Source organism: Kogia breviceps, unplaced genomic scaffold (assembly GCF_026419965.1).
Source record: "Kogia breviceps isolate mKogBre1 unplaced genomic scaffold, mKogBre1 haplotype 1 scaffold_57, whole genome shotgun sequence".
Lineage (NCBI taxonomy): Eukaryota > Metazoa > Chordata > Mammalia > Artiodactyla > Physeteridae > Kogia > Kogia breviceps.
The window spans coordinates 1,180,458-1,197,119 of record NW_026712012.1 but is presented as its reverse complement, the minus strand read 5'-3'; positions in this window follow the sequence as shown (position 1 = coordinate 1,197,119).

Genomic DNA, 16,662 nt, shown 5'->3' with positions numbered 1-16,662 from the left:
CCATCACGAAGAAGAATTCACCAGCGGTTCAGCCTGCCACCGCGGATCGACAATAGGGCGTGAAGCCATCCAGCCGTGTTGCGTCCCACTCACAAAAAAGCGACTTGGGAAATGGAGCTCAGGGGCCCTGCACTTCCCAAACCTGCAGAGTTCTAAACGATAACTATCGCCCCAAAATATATTGAGGTCAGGCTACGAAAAGGCGCTGAACGCAAGGCAGAACTGCAGGAAACGGATGTCAACGGGTACATCGGAATGGCCCCGATAGCACATGAAAAGCGCCAGAACGTGGACAATGATGCGGTTGGCCAAAAAGGGCGTATGCGTTTTTTCCTGAATATATTCAGGAAAAAACGCATACGCCCTTTTTGGCCAACCAAGCAACCTGGGAGAGCAAATCAGCACTACAAAGAAATCTCTCGCCCCCCCCCCCCGGGGCAAAAGGGCCAGGCGAAAAAAGTCTAAAAACCAGAAAGGCAGGACAGCCCACGGAGTCAAGGGAGCCTTGTTAAGCTGATGGGCGGGATGTCAATGGCCAACAGCCAATCTTCACAAGTGTATCCTCTTTCCCAAACCATGTAAAACACAGAACCACAGAGCATAGGGCACTTCCACACATGGGCGTTGACCTTGGGAAAATGAAAAAATCAACCAGACACAGGGACCCCAAAGTTGAGGGCTGCTGTCTTGACAAGAACCTCCACTCCGGTACACGTTTCATATCCCAGGAAAGAGCCAAGTGGACAAAGACGAGTGGACAAGTGGACAAAGACAAGTGGACAAGTGGACAAGTGGTGCTACGTAGGTCCAATGGAGTGTCACTCAGCCATGAAATCCACGTCATGAGGCTGGTAGCAGCATCCTGAGTGGATTTAGGTACGATCATCCTCAGTGAAATAAGTCCCACAAAAAAAGAAACTTATGATATCACTTATCGAGGGAATGTAAAAATCGCTCCCCATGAACGGAATCCCCAAACAGAACAGAGTCACGCTTTTAGAAAACACACTTATGCCTGCTTCAGGGGAAAGGTGAGGTGCGGTGACGCATAAAACTCGAGTTTGAAATGAGCACAGATACCCTTCCGAAAACCGAATATGGAATGGACACGACCTACTCCTTGCTCAATCAACTGGACTCACCAGACCCTGTTCATCGCACAAGTATCTATCCGACTAGTAAGCATCTTAAAAGCTAAGTCTTGATATCTCTGTGTAAGTGCATCAAGGGTGTGTAAAGCGGCCTAAAACCAGCAGGGAAAATCAGCTCAGACCCATTCTGAGGATACATTTCCAACACAAAGAAGAAACAAGCAGGGCAAAACAGAGAGAAATTCTTCCAAAATGCGTTCAGGGACTGGCATGCAACCAGGATTGACCACATCTACAGCCCCAGCGGCAGAAGACAGAAGGCTGGACACTCTTGGGGCTGAGACGATTGGTGAGGTTGGGAAAGCAAATGCAGACCCTTGAAAGGAATCCTGCGTGCTCCCCATTCCATGGCTCCCAACTCTCCAGGTTCAACGCAATCTTCCGACAGCGAAAGCACTCATTGGAAACCCAGCGGATGCTACACCGTGGGATCGGGAAAGCTTTCTGAAACTCACCTCAGTTTTCCTCTCCTGGTGCTCGTGTTCTCCATTCAGGCCCCCTTACTAACAATCTCCCCACTTGGAGACTCGGCGCCTTTCCATGCCTCTTTCGTACCGTCTGCAATTTGTCCGCAGGATGAACTGCAAGAGGGGGAACCAATGAGAGACTCGCTGGAGGTGTTTGGTCGGGCACATGTCACTCTCATTTCCCATCACGAAGAAGAATTCACCAGCGGTTCAGCCTGCCACCGCGGATCGACAATAGGGCGTGAAGCCATCCAGCCGTGTTGCGTCCCACTCACAAAAAAGCGACTTGGGAAATGGAGCTCAGGGGCCCTGCACTTCCCAAACCTGCAGAGTTCTAAACGATAACTATCGCCCCAAAATATATTGAGGTCAGGCTACGAAAAGGCGCTGAACGCAAGGCAGAACTGCAGGAAACGGATGTCAACGGGTACATCGGAATGGCCCCGATAGCACATGAAAAGCGCCAGAACGTGGACAATGATGCGGTTGGCCAAAAAGGGCGTATGCGTTTTTTCCTGAATATATTCAGGAAAAAACGCATACGCCCTTTTTGGCCAACCAAGCAACCTGGGAGAGCAAATCAGCACTACAAAGAAATCTCTCGCCCCCCCCCCACCGGGGCAAAAGGGCCAGGCGAAAAAAGTCTAAAAACCAGAAAGGCAGGACAGCCCACGGAGTCAAGGGAGCCTTGTTAAGCTGATGGGCGGGATGTCAATGGCCAACAGCCAATCTTCACAAGTGTATCCTCTTTCCCAAACCATGTAAAACACAGAACCACAGAGCATAGGGCACTTCCACACATGGGCGTTGACCTTGGGAAAATGAAAAAATCAACCAGACACAGGGACCCCAAAGTTGAGGGCTGCTGTCTTGACAAGAACCTCCACTCCGGTACACGTTTCATATCCCAGGAAAGAGCCAAGTGGACAAAGACGAGTGGACAAGTGGACAAAGACAAGTGGACAAGTGGACAAGTGGTGCTACGTAGGTCCAATGGAGTGTCACTCAGCCATGAAATCCACGTCATGAGGCTGGTAGCAGCATCCTGAGTGGATTTAGGTACGATCATCCTCAGTGAAATAAGTCCCACAAAAAAAGAAACTTATGATATCACTTATCGAGGGAATGTAAAAATCGCTCCCCATGAACGGAATCCCCAAACAGAACAGAGTCACGCTTTTAGAAAACACACTTATGCCTGCTTCAGGGGAAAGGTGAGGTGCGGTGACGCATAAAACTCGAGTTTGAAATGAGCACAGATACCCTTCCGAAAACCGAATATGGAATGGACACGACCTACTCCTTGCTCAATCAACTGTACTCACCAGACCCTGTTCATCGCACAAGTATCTATCCGACTAGTAAGCATCTTAAAAGCTAAGTCTTGATATCTCTGTGTAAGTGCATCAAGGGTGTGTAAAGCGGCCTAAAACCAGCAGGGAAAATCAGCTCAGACCCATTCTGAGGATACATTTCCAACACAAAGAAGAAACAAGCAGGGCAAAACAGAGAGAAATTCTTCCAAAATGCGTTCAGGGACTGGCATGCAACCAGGATTGACCACATCTACAGCCCCAGCGGCAGAAGACATAAGGCTGGACACTCTTGGGGCTGAGACGATTGGTGAGGTTGGGAAAGCAAATGCAGACCCTTGAAAGGAATCCTGCGTGCTCCCCATTCCATGGCTCCCAACTCTCCAGGTTCAACGCAATCTTCCGACAGCGAAAGCACTCATTGGAAACCCAGCGGATGCTACACCGTGGGATCGGGAAAGCTTTCTGAAACTCACCTCAGTTTTCCTCTCCTGGTGCTCGTGTTCTCCATTCAGGCCCCCTTACTAACAATCTCCCCACTTGGAGACTCGGCGCCTTTCCATGCCTCTTTCGTACCGTCTGCAATTTGTCCGCAGGATGAACTGCAAGAGGGGGAACCAATGAGAGACTCGCTGGAGGTGTTTGGTCGGGCACATGTCACTCTCATTTCCCATCACGAAGAAGAATTCACCAGCGGTTCAGCCTGCCACCGCGGATCGACAATAGGGCGTGAAGCCATCCAGCCGTGTTGCGTCCCACTCACAAAAAAGCGACTTGGGAAATGGAGCTCAGGGGCCCTGCACTTCCCAAACCTGCAGAGTTCTAAACGATAACTATCGCCCCAAAATATATTGAGGTCAGGCTACGAAAAGGCGCTGAACGCAAGGCAGAACTGCAGGAAACGGATGTCAACGGGTACATCGGAATGGCCCCGATAGCACATGAAAAGCGCCAGAACGTGGACAATGATGCGGTTGGCCAAAAAGGGCGTATGCGTTTTTTCCTGAATATATTCAGGAAAAAACGCATACGCCCTTTTTGGCCAACCAAGCAACCTGGGAGAGCAAATCAGCACTACAAAGAAATCTCTCGCCCCCCCCCCCCCGGGGCAAAAGGGCCAGGCGAAAAAAGTCTAAAAACCAGAAAGGCAGGACAGCCCACGGAGTCAAGGGAGCCTTGTTAAGCTGATGGGCGGGATGTCAATGGCCAACAGCCAATCTTCACAAGTGTATCCTCTTTCCCAAACCATGTAAAACACAGAACCACAGAGCATAGGGCACTTCCACACATGGGCGTTGACCTTGGGAAAATGAAAAAATCAACCAGACACAGGGACCCCAAAGTTGAGGGCTGCTGTCTTGACAAGAACCTCCACTCCGGTACACGTTTCATATCCCAGGAAAGAGCCAAGTGGACAAAGACGAGTGGACAAGTGGACAAAGACAAGTGGACAAGTGGACAAGTGGTGCTACGTAGGTCCAATGGAGTGTCACTCAGCCATGAAATCCACGTCATGAGGCTGGTAGCAGCATCCTGAGTGGATTTAGGTACGATCATCCTCAGTGAAATAAGTCCCACAAAAAAAGAAACTTATGATATCACTTATCGAGGGAATGTAAAAATCGCTCCCCATGAACGGAATCCCCAAACAGAACAGAGTCACGCTTTTAGAAAACACACTTATGCCTGCTTCAGGGGAAAGGTGAGGTGCGGTGACGCATAAAACTCGAGTTTGAAATGAGCACAGATACCCTTCCGAAAACCGAATATGGAATGGACACGACCTACTCCTTGCTCAATCAACTGGACTCACCAGACCCTGTTCATCGCACAAGTATCTATCCGACTAGTAAGCATCTTAAAAGCTAAGTCTTGATATCTCTGTGTAAGTGCATCAAGGGTGTGTAAAGCGGCCTAAAACCAGCAGGGAAAATCAGCTCAGACCCATTCTGAGGATACATTTCCAACACAAAGAAGAAACAAGCAGGGCAAAACAGAGAGAAATTCTTCCAAAATGCGTTCAGGGACTGGCATGCAACCAGGATTGACCACATCTACAGCCCCAGCGGCAGAAGACATAAGGCTGGACACTCTTGGGGCTGAGACGATTGGTGAGGTTGGGAAAGCAAATGCAGACCCTTGAAAGGAATCCTGCGTGCTCCCCATTCCATGGCTCCCAACTCTCCAGGTTCAACGCAATCTTCCGACAGCGAAAGCACTCATTGGAAACCCAGCGGATGCTACACCGTGGGATCGGGAAAGCTTTCTGAAACTCACCTCAGTTTTCCTCTCCTGGTGCTCGTGTTCTCCATTCAGGCCCCCTTACTAACAATCTCCCCACTTGGAGACTCGGCGCCTTTCCATGCCTCTTTCGTACCGTCTGCAATTTGTCCGCAGGATGAACTGCAAGAGGGGGAACCAATGAGAGACTCGCTGGAGGTGTTTGGTCGGGCACATGTCACTCTCATTTCCCATCACGAAGAAGAATTCACCAGCGGTTCAGCCTGCCACCGCGGATCGACAATAGGGCGTGAAGCCATCCAGCCGTGTTGCGTCCCACTCACAAAAAAGCGACTTGGGAAATGGAGCTCAGGGGCCCTGCACTTCCCAAACCTGCAGAGTTCTAAACGATAACTATCGCCCCAAAATATATTGAGGTCAGGCTACGAAGAGGCGCTGAACGCAAGGCAGAACTGCAGGAAACGGATGTCAACGGGTACATCGGAATGGCCCCGATAGCACATGAAAAGCGCCAGAACGTGGACAATGATGCGGTTGGCCAAAAAGGGCGTATGCGTTTTTTCCTGAATATATTCAGGAAAAAACGCATACGCCCTTTTTGGCCAACCAAGCAACCTGGGAGAGCAAATCAGCACTACAAAGAAATCTCTCGCCCCCCCCCCACCCGGAGCAAAAGGGACAGGCGAAAAAAGTCTAAAAACCAGAAAGGCAGGACAGCCCACGGAGTCAAGGGAGCCTTGTTAAGCTGATGGGCGGGATGTCAATGGCCAACAGCCAATCTTCACAAGTGTATCCTCTTTCCCAAACCATGTAAAACACAGAACCACAGAGCATAGGGCACTTCCCCACATGGGCGTTGACCTTGGGAAAATGAAAAAATCAACCAGACACAGGGACCCCAAAGTTGAGGGCTGCTGTCTTGACAAGAACCTCCACTCCGGTACACGTTTCATATCCCAGGAAAGAGCCAAGTGGACAAAGACGAGTGGACAAGTGGACAAAGACAAGTGGACAAGTGGACAAGTGGTGCTACGTAGGTCCAATGGAGTGTCACTCAGCCATGAAATCCACGTCATGAGGCTGGTAGCAGCATCCTGAGTGGATTTAGGTACGATCATCCTCAGTGAAATAAGTCCCACAAAAAAAGAAACTTATGATATCACTTATCGAGGGAATGTAAAAATCGCTCCCCATGAACGGAATCCCCAAACAGAACAGAGTCACGCTTTTAGAAAACACACTTATGCCTGCTTCAGGGGAAAGGTGAGGTGCGGTGACGCATAAAACTCGAGTTTGAAATGAGCACAGATACCCTTCCGAAAACCGAATATGGAATGGACACGACCTACTCCTTGCTCAATCAACTGGACTCACCAGACCCTGTTCATCGCACAAGTATCTATCCGACTAGTAAGCATCTTAAAAGCTAAGTCTTGATATCTCTGTGTAAGTGCATCAAGGGTGTGTAAAGCGGCCTAAAACCAGCAGGGAAAATCAGCTCAGACCCATTCTGAGGATACATTTCCAACACAAAGAAGAAACAAGCAGGGCAAAACAGAGAGAAATTCTTCCAAAATGCGTTCAGGGACTGGCATGCAACCAGGATTGACCACATCTACAGCCCCAGCGGCAGAAGACATAAGGCTGGACACTCTTGGGGCTGAGACGATTGGTGAGGTTGGGAAAGCAAATGCAGACCCTTGAAAGGAATCCTGCGTCCTCCCCATTCCATGGCTCCCAACTCTCCAGGTTCAACGCAATCTTCCGACAGCGAAAGCACTCATTGGAAACCCAGCGGATGCTACACCGTGGGATCGGGAAAGCTTTCTGAAACTCACCTCAGTTTTCCTCTCCTGGTGCTCGTGTTCTCCATTCAGGCCCCCTTACTAACAATCTCCCCACTTGGAGACTCGGCGCCTTTCCATGCCTCTTTCGTACCGTCTGCAATTTGTCCGCAGGATGAACTGCAAGAGGGGGAACCAATGAGAGACTCGCTGGAGGTGTTTGGTCGGGCACATGTCACTCTCATTTCCCATCACGAAGAAGAATTCACCAGCGGTTCAGCCTGCCACCGCGGATCGACAATAGGGCGTGAAGCCATCCAGCCGTGTTGCGTCCCACTCACAAAAAAGCGACTTGGGAAATGGAGCTCAGGGGCCCTGCACTTCCCAAACCTGCAGAGTTCTAAACGATAACTATCGCCCCAAAATATATTGAGGTCAGGCTACGAAGAGGCGCTGAACGCAAGGCAGAACTGCAGGAAACGGATGTCAACGGGTACATCGGAATGGCCCCGATAGCACATGAAAAGCGCCAGAACGTGGACAATGATGCGGTTGGCCAAAAAGGGCGTATGCGTTTTTTCCTGAATATATTCAGGAAAAAACGCATACGCCCTTTTTGGCCAACCAAGCAACCTGGGAGAGCAAATCAGCACTACAAAGAAATCTCTCGCCCCCCCACCACCCGGGGCAAAAGGGCCAGGCGAAAAAAGTCTAAAAACCAGAAAGGCAGGACAGCCCACGGAGTCAAGGGAGCCTTGTTAAGCTGATGGGCGGGATGTCAATGGCCAACAGCCAATCTTCACAAGTGTATCCTCTTTCCCAAACCATGTAAAACACAGAACCACAGAGCATAGGGCACTTCCCCACATGGGCGTTGACCTTGGGAAAATGAAAAAATCAACCAGACACAGGGACCCCAAGGTTGAGGGCTGCTGTCTTGACAAGAACCTCCACTCCGGTACACGTTTCATATCCCAGGAAAGAGCCAAGTGGACAAAGACGAGTGGACAAGTGGACAAAGACAAGTGGACAAGTGGACAAGTGGTGCTACGTAGGTCCAATGGAGTGTCACTCAGCCATGAAATCCACGTCATGAGGCTGGTAGCAGCATCCTGAGTGGATTTAGGTACGATCATCCTCAGTGAAATAAGTCCCACAAAAAAAGAAACTTATGATATCACTTATCGAGGGAATGTAAAAATCGCTCCCCATGAACGGAATCCCCAAACAGAACAGAGTCACGCTTTTAGAAAACACACTTATGCCTGCTTCAGGGGAAAGGTGAGGTGCGGTGACGCATAAAACTCGAGTTTGAAATGAGCACAGATACCCTTCCGAAAACCGAATATGGAATGGACACGACCTACTCCTTGCTCAATCAACTGGACTCACCAGACCCTGTTCATCGCACAAGTATCTATCCGACTAGTAAGCATCTTAAAAGCTAAGTCTTGATATCTCTGTGTAAGTGCATCAAGGGTGTGTAAAGCGGCCTAAAACCAGCAGGGAAAATCAGCTCAGACCCATTCTGAGGATACATTTCCAACACAAAGAAGAAACAAGCAGGGCAAAACAGAGAGAAATTCTTCCAAAATGCGTTCAGGGACTGGCATGCAACCAGGATTGACCACATCTACAGCCCCAGCGGCAGAAGACAGAAGGCTGGACACTCTTGGGGCTGAGACGATTGGTGAGGTTGGGAAAGCAAATGCAGACCCTTGAAAGGAATCCTGCGTGCTCCCCATTCCATGGCTCCCAACTCTCCAGGTTCAACGCAATCTTCCGACAGCGAAAGCACTCATTGGAAACCCAGCGGATGCTACACCGTGGGATCGGGAAAGCTTTCTGAAACTCACCTCAGTTTTCCTCTCCTGGTGCTCGTGTTCTCCATTCAGGCCCCCTTACTAACAATCTCCCCACTTGGAGACTCGGCGCCTTTCCATGCCTCTTTCGTACCGTCTGCAATTTGTCCGCAGGATGAACTGCAAGAGGGGGAACCAATGAGAGACTCGCTGGAGGTGTTTGGTCGGGCACATGTCACTCTCATTTCCCATCACGAAGAAGAATTCACCAGCGGTTCAGCCTGCCACCGCGGATCGACAATAGGGCGTGAAGCCATCCAGCCGTGTTGCGTCCCACTCACAAAAAAGCGACTTGGGAAATGGAGCTCAGGGGCCCTGCACTTCCCAAACCTGCAGAGTTCTAAACGATAACTATCGCCCCAAAATATATTGAGGTCAGGCTACGAAGAGGCGCTGAACGCAAGGCAGAACTGCAGGAAACGGATGTCAACGGGTACATCGGAATGGCCCCGATAGCACATGAAAAGCGCCAGAACGTGGACAATGATGCGGTTGGCCAAAAAGGGCGTATGCGTTTTTTCCTGAATATATTCAGGAAAAAACGCATACGCCCTTTTTGGCCAACCAAGCAACCTGGGAGAGCAAATCAGCACTACAAAGAAATCTCTCGCCCCCCCCCCCCGGGGCAAAAGGGCCAGGCGAAAAAAGTCTAAAAACCAGAAAGGCAGGACAGCCCACGGAGTCAAGGGAGCCTTGTTAAGCTGATGGGCGGGATGTCAATGGCCAACAGCCAATCTTCACAAGTGTATCCTCTTTCCCAAACCATGTAAAACACAGAACCACAGAGCATAGGGCACTTCCACACATGGGCGTTGACCTTGGGAAAATGAAAAAATCAACCAGACACAGGGACCCCAAAGTTGAGGGCTGCTGTCTTGACAAGAACCTCCACTCCGGTACACGTTTCATATCCCAGGAAAGAGCCAAGTGGACAAAGACGAGTGGACAAGTGGACAAAGACAAGTGGACAAGTGGACAAGTGGTGCTACGTAGGTCCAATGGAGTGTCACTCAGCCATGAAATCCACGTCATGAGGCTGGTAGCAGCATCCTGAGTGGATTTAGGTACGATCATCCTCAGTGAAATAAGTCCCACAAAAAAAGAAACTTATGATATCACTTATCGAGGGAATGTAAAAATCGCTCCCCATGAACGGAATCCCCAAACAGAACAGAGTCACGCTTTTAGAAAACACACTTATGCCTGCTTCAGGGGAAAGGTGAGGTGCGGTGACGCATAAAACTCGAGTTTGAAATGAGCACAGATACCCTTCCGAAAACCGAATATGGAATGGACACGACCTACTCCTTGCTCAATCAACTGGACTCACCAGACCCTGTTCATCGCACAAGTATCTATCCGACTAGTAAGCATCTTAAAAGCTAAGTCTTGATATCTCTGTGTAAGTGCATCAAGGGTGTGTAAAGCGGCCTAAAACCAGCAGGGAAAATCAGCTCAGACCCATTCTGAGGATACATTTCCAACACAAAGAAGAAACAAGCAGGGCAAAACAGAGAGAAATTCTTCCAAAATGCGTTCAGGGACTGGCATGCAACCAGGATTGACCACATCTACAGCCCCAGCGGCAGAAGACAGAAGGCTGGACACTCTTGGGGCTGAGACGATTGGTGAGGTTGGGAAAGCAAATGCAGACCCTTGAAAGGAATCCTGCGTGCTCCCCATTCCATGGCTCCCAACTCTCCAGGTTCAACGCAATCTTCCGACAGCGAAAGCACTCATTGGAAACCCAGCGGATGCTACACCGTGGGATCGGGAAAGCTTTCTGAAACTCACCTCAGTTTTCCTCTCCTGGTGCTCGTGTTCTCCATTCAGGCCCCCTTACTAACAATCTCCCCACTTGGAGACTCGGCGCCTTTCCATGCCTCTTTCGTACCGTCTGCAATTTGTCCGCAGGATGAACTGCAAGAGGGGGAACCAATGAGAGACTCGCTGGAGGTGTTTGGTCGGGCACATGTCACTCTCATTTCCCATCACGAAGAAGAATTCACCAGCGGTTCAGCCTGCCACCGCGGATCGACAATAGGGCGTGAAGCCATCCAGCCGTGTTGCGTCCCACTCACAAAAAAGCGACTTGGGAAATGGAGCTCAGGGGCCCTGCACTTCCCAAACCTGCAGAGTTCTAAACGATAACTATCGCCCCAAAATATATTGAGGTCAGGCTACGAAAAGGCGCTGAACGCAAGGCAGAACTGCAGGAAACGGATGTCAACGGGTACATCGGAATGGCCCCGATAGCACATGAAAAGCGCCAGAACGTGGACAATGATGCGGTTGGCCAAAAAGGGCGTATGCGTTTTTTCCTGAATATATTCAGGAAAAAACGCATACGCCCTTTTTGGCCAACCAAGCAACCTGGGAGAGCAAATCAGCACTACAAAGAAATCTCTCGCCCCCCCACCACCCGGGGCAAAAGGGCCAGGCGAAAAAAGTCTAAAAACCAGAAAGGCAGGACAGCCCACGGAGTCAAGGGAGCCTTGTTAAGCTGATGGGCGGGATGTCAATGGCCAACAGCCAATCTTCACAAGTGTATCCTCTTTCCCAAACCATGTAAAACACAGAACCACAGAGCATAGGGCACTTCCACACATGGGCGTTGACCTTGGGAAAATGAAAAAATCAACCAGACACAGGGACCCCAAAGTTGAGGGCTGCTGTCTTGACAAGAACCTCCACTCCGGTACACGTTTCATATCCCAGGAAAGAGCCAAGTGGACAAAGACGAGTGGACAAGTGGACAAAGACAAGTGGACAAGTGGACAAGTGGTGCTACGTAGGTCCAATGGAGTGTCACTCAGCCATGAAATCCACGTCATGAGGCTGGTAGCAGCATCCTGAGTGGATTTAGGTACGATTATCCTCAGTGAAATAAGTCCCACAAAAAAAGAAACTTATGATATCACTTATCGAGGGAATGTAAAAATCGCTCCCCATGAACGGAATCCCCAAACAGAACAGAGTCACGCTTTTAGAAAACACACTTATGCCTGCTTCAGGGGAAAGGTGAGGTGCGGTGACGCATAAAACTCGAGTTTGAAATGAGCACAGATACCCTTCCGAAAACCGAATATGGAATGGACACGACCTACTCCTTGCTCAATCAACTGGACTCACCAGACCCTGTTCATCGCACAAGTATCTATCCGACTAGTAAGCATCTTAAAAGCTAAGTCTTGATATCTCTGTGTAAGTGCATCAAGGGTGTGTAAAGCGGCCTAAAACCAGCAGGGAAAATCAGCTCAGACCCATTCTGAGGATACATTTCCAACACAAAGAAGAAACAAGCAGGGCAAAACAGAGAGAAATTCTTCCAAAATGCGTTCAGGGACTGGCATGCAACCAGGATTGACCACATCTACAGCCCCAGCGGCAGAAGACAGAAGGCTGGACACTCTTGGGGCTGAGACGATTGGTGAGGTTGGGAAAGCAAATGCAGACCCTTGAAAGGAATCCTGCGTGCTCCCCATTCCATGGCTCCCAACTCTCCAGGTTCAACGCAATCTTCCGACAGCGAAAGCACTCATTGGAAACCCAGCGGATGCTACACCGTGGGATCGGGAAAGCTTTCTGAAACTCACCTCAGTTTTCCTCTCCTGGTGCTCGTGTTCTCCATTCAGGCCCCCTTACTAACAATCTCCCCACTTGGAGACTCGGCGCCTTTCCATGCCTCTTTCGTACCGTCTGCAATTTGTCCGCAGGATGAACTGCAAGAGGGGGAACCAATGAGAGACTCGCTGGAGGTGTTTGGTCGGGCACATGTCACTCTCATTTCCCATCACGAAGAAGAATTCACCAGCGGTTCAGCCTGCCACCGCGGATCGACAATAGGGCGTGAAGCCATCCAGCCGTGTTGCGTCCCACTCACAAAAAAGCGACTTGGGAAATGGAGCTCAGGGGCCCTGCACTTCCCAAACCTGCAGAGTTCTAAACGATAACTATCGCCCCAAAATATATTGAGGTCAGGCTACGAAAAGGCGCTGAACGCAAGGCAGAACTGCAGGAAACGGATGTCAACGGGTACATCGGAATGGCCCCGATAGCACATGAAAAGCGCCAGAACGTGGACAATGATGCGGTTGGCCAAAAAGGGCGTATGCGTTTTTTCCTGAATATATTCAGGAAAAAACGCATACGCCCTTTTTGGCCAACCAAGCAACCTGGGAGAGCAAATCAGCACTACAAAGAAATCTCTCGCCCCCCCCCCCCGGGGCAAAAGGGCCAGGCGAAAAAAGTCTAAAAACCAGAAAGGCAGGACAGCCCACGGAGTCAAGGGAGCCTTGTTAAGCTGATGGGCGGGATGTCAATGGCCAACAGCCAATCTTCACAAGTGTATCCTCTTTCCCAAACCATGTAAAACACAGAACCACAGAGCATAGGGCACTTCCACACATGGGCGTTGACCTTGGGAAAATGAAAAAATCAACCAGACACAGGGACCCCAAAGTTGAGGGCTGCTGTCTTGACAAGAACCTCCACTCCGGTACACGTTTCATATCCCAGGAAAGAGCCAAGTGGACAAAGACGAGTGGACAAGTGGACAAAGACAAGTGGACAAGTGGACAAGTGGTGCTACGTAGGTCCAATGGAGTGTCACTCAGCCATGAAATCCACGTCATGAGGCTGGTAGCAGCATCCTGAGTGGATTTAGGTACGATCATCCTCAGTGAAATAAGTCCCACAAAAAAAGAAACTTATGATATCACTTATCGAGGGAATGTAAAAATCGCTCCCCATGAACGGAATCCCCAAACAGAACAGAGTCACGCTTTTAGAAAACACACTTATGCCTGCTTCAGGGGAAAGGTGAGGTGCGGTGACGCATAAAACTCGAGTTTGAAATGAGCACAGATACCCTTCCGAAAACCGAATATGGAATGGACACGACCTACTCCTTGCTCAATCAACTGGACTCACCAGACCCTGTTCATCGCACAAGTATCTATCCGACTAGTAAGCATCTTAAAAGCTAAGTCTTGATATCTCTGTGTAAGTGCATCAAGGGTGTGTAAAGCGGCCTAAAACCAGCAGGGAAAATCAGCTCAGACCCATTCTGAGGATACATTTCCAACACAAAGAAGAAACAAGCAGGGCAAAACAGAGAGAAATTCTTCCAAAATGCGTTCAGGGACTGGCATGCAACCAGGATTGACCACATCTACAGCCCCAGCGGCAGAAGACAGAAGGCTGGACACTCTTGGGGCTGAGACGATTGGTGAGGTTGGGAAAGCAAATGCAGACCCTTGAAAGGAATCCTGCGTGCTCCCCATTCCATGGCTCCCAACTCTCCAGGTTCAACGCAATCTTCCGACAGCGAAAGCACTCATTGGAAACCCAGCGGATGCTACACCGTGGGATCGGGAAAGCTTTCTGAAACTCACCTCAGTTTTCCTCTCCTGGTGCTCGTGTTCTCCATTCAGGCCCCCTTACTAACAATCTCCCCACTTGGAGACTCGGCGCCTTTCCATGCCTCTTTCGTACCGTCTGCAATTTGTCCGCAGGATGAACTGCAAGAGGGGGAACCAATGAGAGACTCGCTGGAGGTGTTTGGTCGGGCACATGTCACTCTCATTTCCCATCACGAAGAAGAATTCACCAGCGGTTCAGCCTGCCACCGCGGATCGACAATAGGGCGTGAAGCCATCCAGCCGTGTTGCGTCCCACTCACAAAAAAGCGACTTGGGAAATGGAGCTCAGGGGCCCTGCACTTCCCAAACCTGCAGAGTTCTAAACGATAACTATCGCCCCAAAATATATTGAGGTCAGGCTACGAAAAGGCGCTGAACGCAAGGCAGAACTGCAGGAAACGGATGTCAACGGGTACATCGGAATGGCCCCGATAGCACATGAAAAGCGCCAGAACGTGGACAATGATGCGGTTGGCCAAAAAGGGCGTATGCGTTTTTTCCTGAATATATTCAGGAAAAAACGCATACGCCCTTTTTGGCCAACCAAGCAACCTGGGAGAGCAAATCAGCACTACAAAGAAATCTCTCGCCCCCCCCCCACCGGGGCAAAAGGGCCAGGCGAAAAAAGTCTAAAAACCAGAAAGGCAGGACAGCCCACGGAGTCAAGGGAGCCTTGTTAAGCTGATGGGCGGGATGTCAATGGCCAACAGCCAATCTTCACAAGTGTATCCTCTTTCCCAAACCATGTAAAACACAGAACCACAGAGCATAGGGCACTTCCACACATGGGCGTTGACCTTGGGAAAATGAAAAAATCAACCAGACACAGGGACCCCAAAGTTGAGGGCTGCTGTCTTGACAAGAACCTCCACTCCGGTACACGTTTCATATCCCAGGAAAGAGCCAAGTGGACAAAGACGAGTGGACAAGTGGACAAAGACAAGTGGACAAGTGGACAAGTGGTGCTACGTAGGTCCAATGGAGTGTCACTCAGCCATGAAATCCACGTCATGAGGCTGGTAGCAGCATCCTGAGTGGATTTAGGTACGATCATCCTCAGTGAAATAAGTCCCACAAAAAAAGAAACTTATGATATCACTTATCGAGGGAATGTAAAAATCGCTCCCCATGAACGGAATCCCCAAACAGAACAGAGTCACGCTTTTAGAAAACACACTTATGCCTGCTTCAGGGGAAAGGTGAGGTGCGGTGACGCATAAAACTCGAGTTTGAAATGAGCACAGATACCCTTCCGAAAACCGAATATGGAATGGACACGACCTACTCCTTGCTCAATCAACTGTACTCACCAGACCCTGTTCATCGCACAAGTATCTATCCGACTAGTAAGCATCTTAAAAGCTAAGTCTTGATATCTCTGTGTAAGTGCATCAAGGGTGTGTAAAGCGGCCTAAAACCAGCAGGGAAAATCAGCTCAGACCCATTCTGAGGATACATTTCCAACACAAAGAAGAAACAAGCAGGGCAAAACAGAGAGAAATTCTTCCAAAATGCGTTCAGGGACTGGCATGCAACCAGGATTGACCACATCTACAGCCCCAGCGGCAGAAGACATAAGGCTGGACACTCTTGGGGCTGAGACGATTGGTGAGGTTGGGAAAGCAAATGCAGACCCTTGAAAGGAATCCTGCGTGCTCCCCATTCCATGGCTCCCAACTCTCCAGGTTCAACGCAATCTTCCGACAGCGAAAGCACTCATTGGAAACCCAGCGGATGCTACACCGTGGGATCGGGAAAGCTTTCTGAAACTCACCTCAGTTTTCCTCTCCTGGTGCTCGTGTTCTCCATTCAGGCCCCCTTACTAACAATCTCCCCACTTGGAGACTCGGCGCCTTTCCATGCCTCTTTCGTACCGTCTGCAATTTGTCCGCAGGATGAACTGCAAGAGGGGGAACCAATGAGAGACTCGCTGGAGGTGTTTGGTCGGGCACATGTCACTCTCATTTCCCATCACGAAGAAGAATTCACCAGCGGTTCAGCCTGCCACCGCGGATCGACAATAGGGCGTGAAGCCATCCAGCCGTGTTGCGTCCCACTCACAAAAAAGCGACTTGGGAAATGGAGCTCAGGGGCCCTGCACTTCCCAAACCTGCAGAGTTCTAAACGATAACTATCGCCCCAAAATATATTGAGGTCAGGCTACGAAAAGGCGCTGAACGCAAGGCAGAACTGCAGGAAACGGATGTCAACGGGTACATCGGAATGGCCCCGATAGCACATGAAAAGCGCCAGAACGTGGACAATGATGCGGTTGGCCAAAAAGGGCGTATGCGTTTTTTCCTGAATATATTCAGGAAAAAACGCATACGCCCTTTTTGGCCAACCAAGCAACCTGGGAGAGCAAATCAGCACTACAAAGAAATCTCTCGCCCCCCCCCCCCGGGGCAAAAGGGCCAGGCG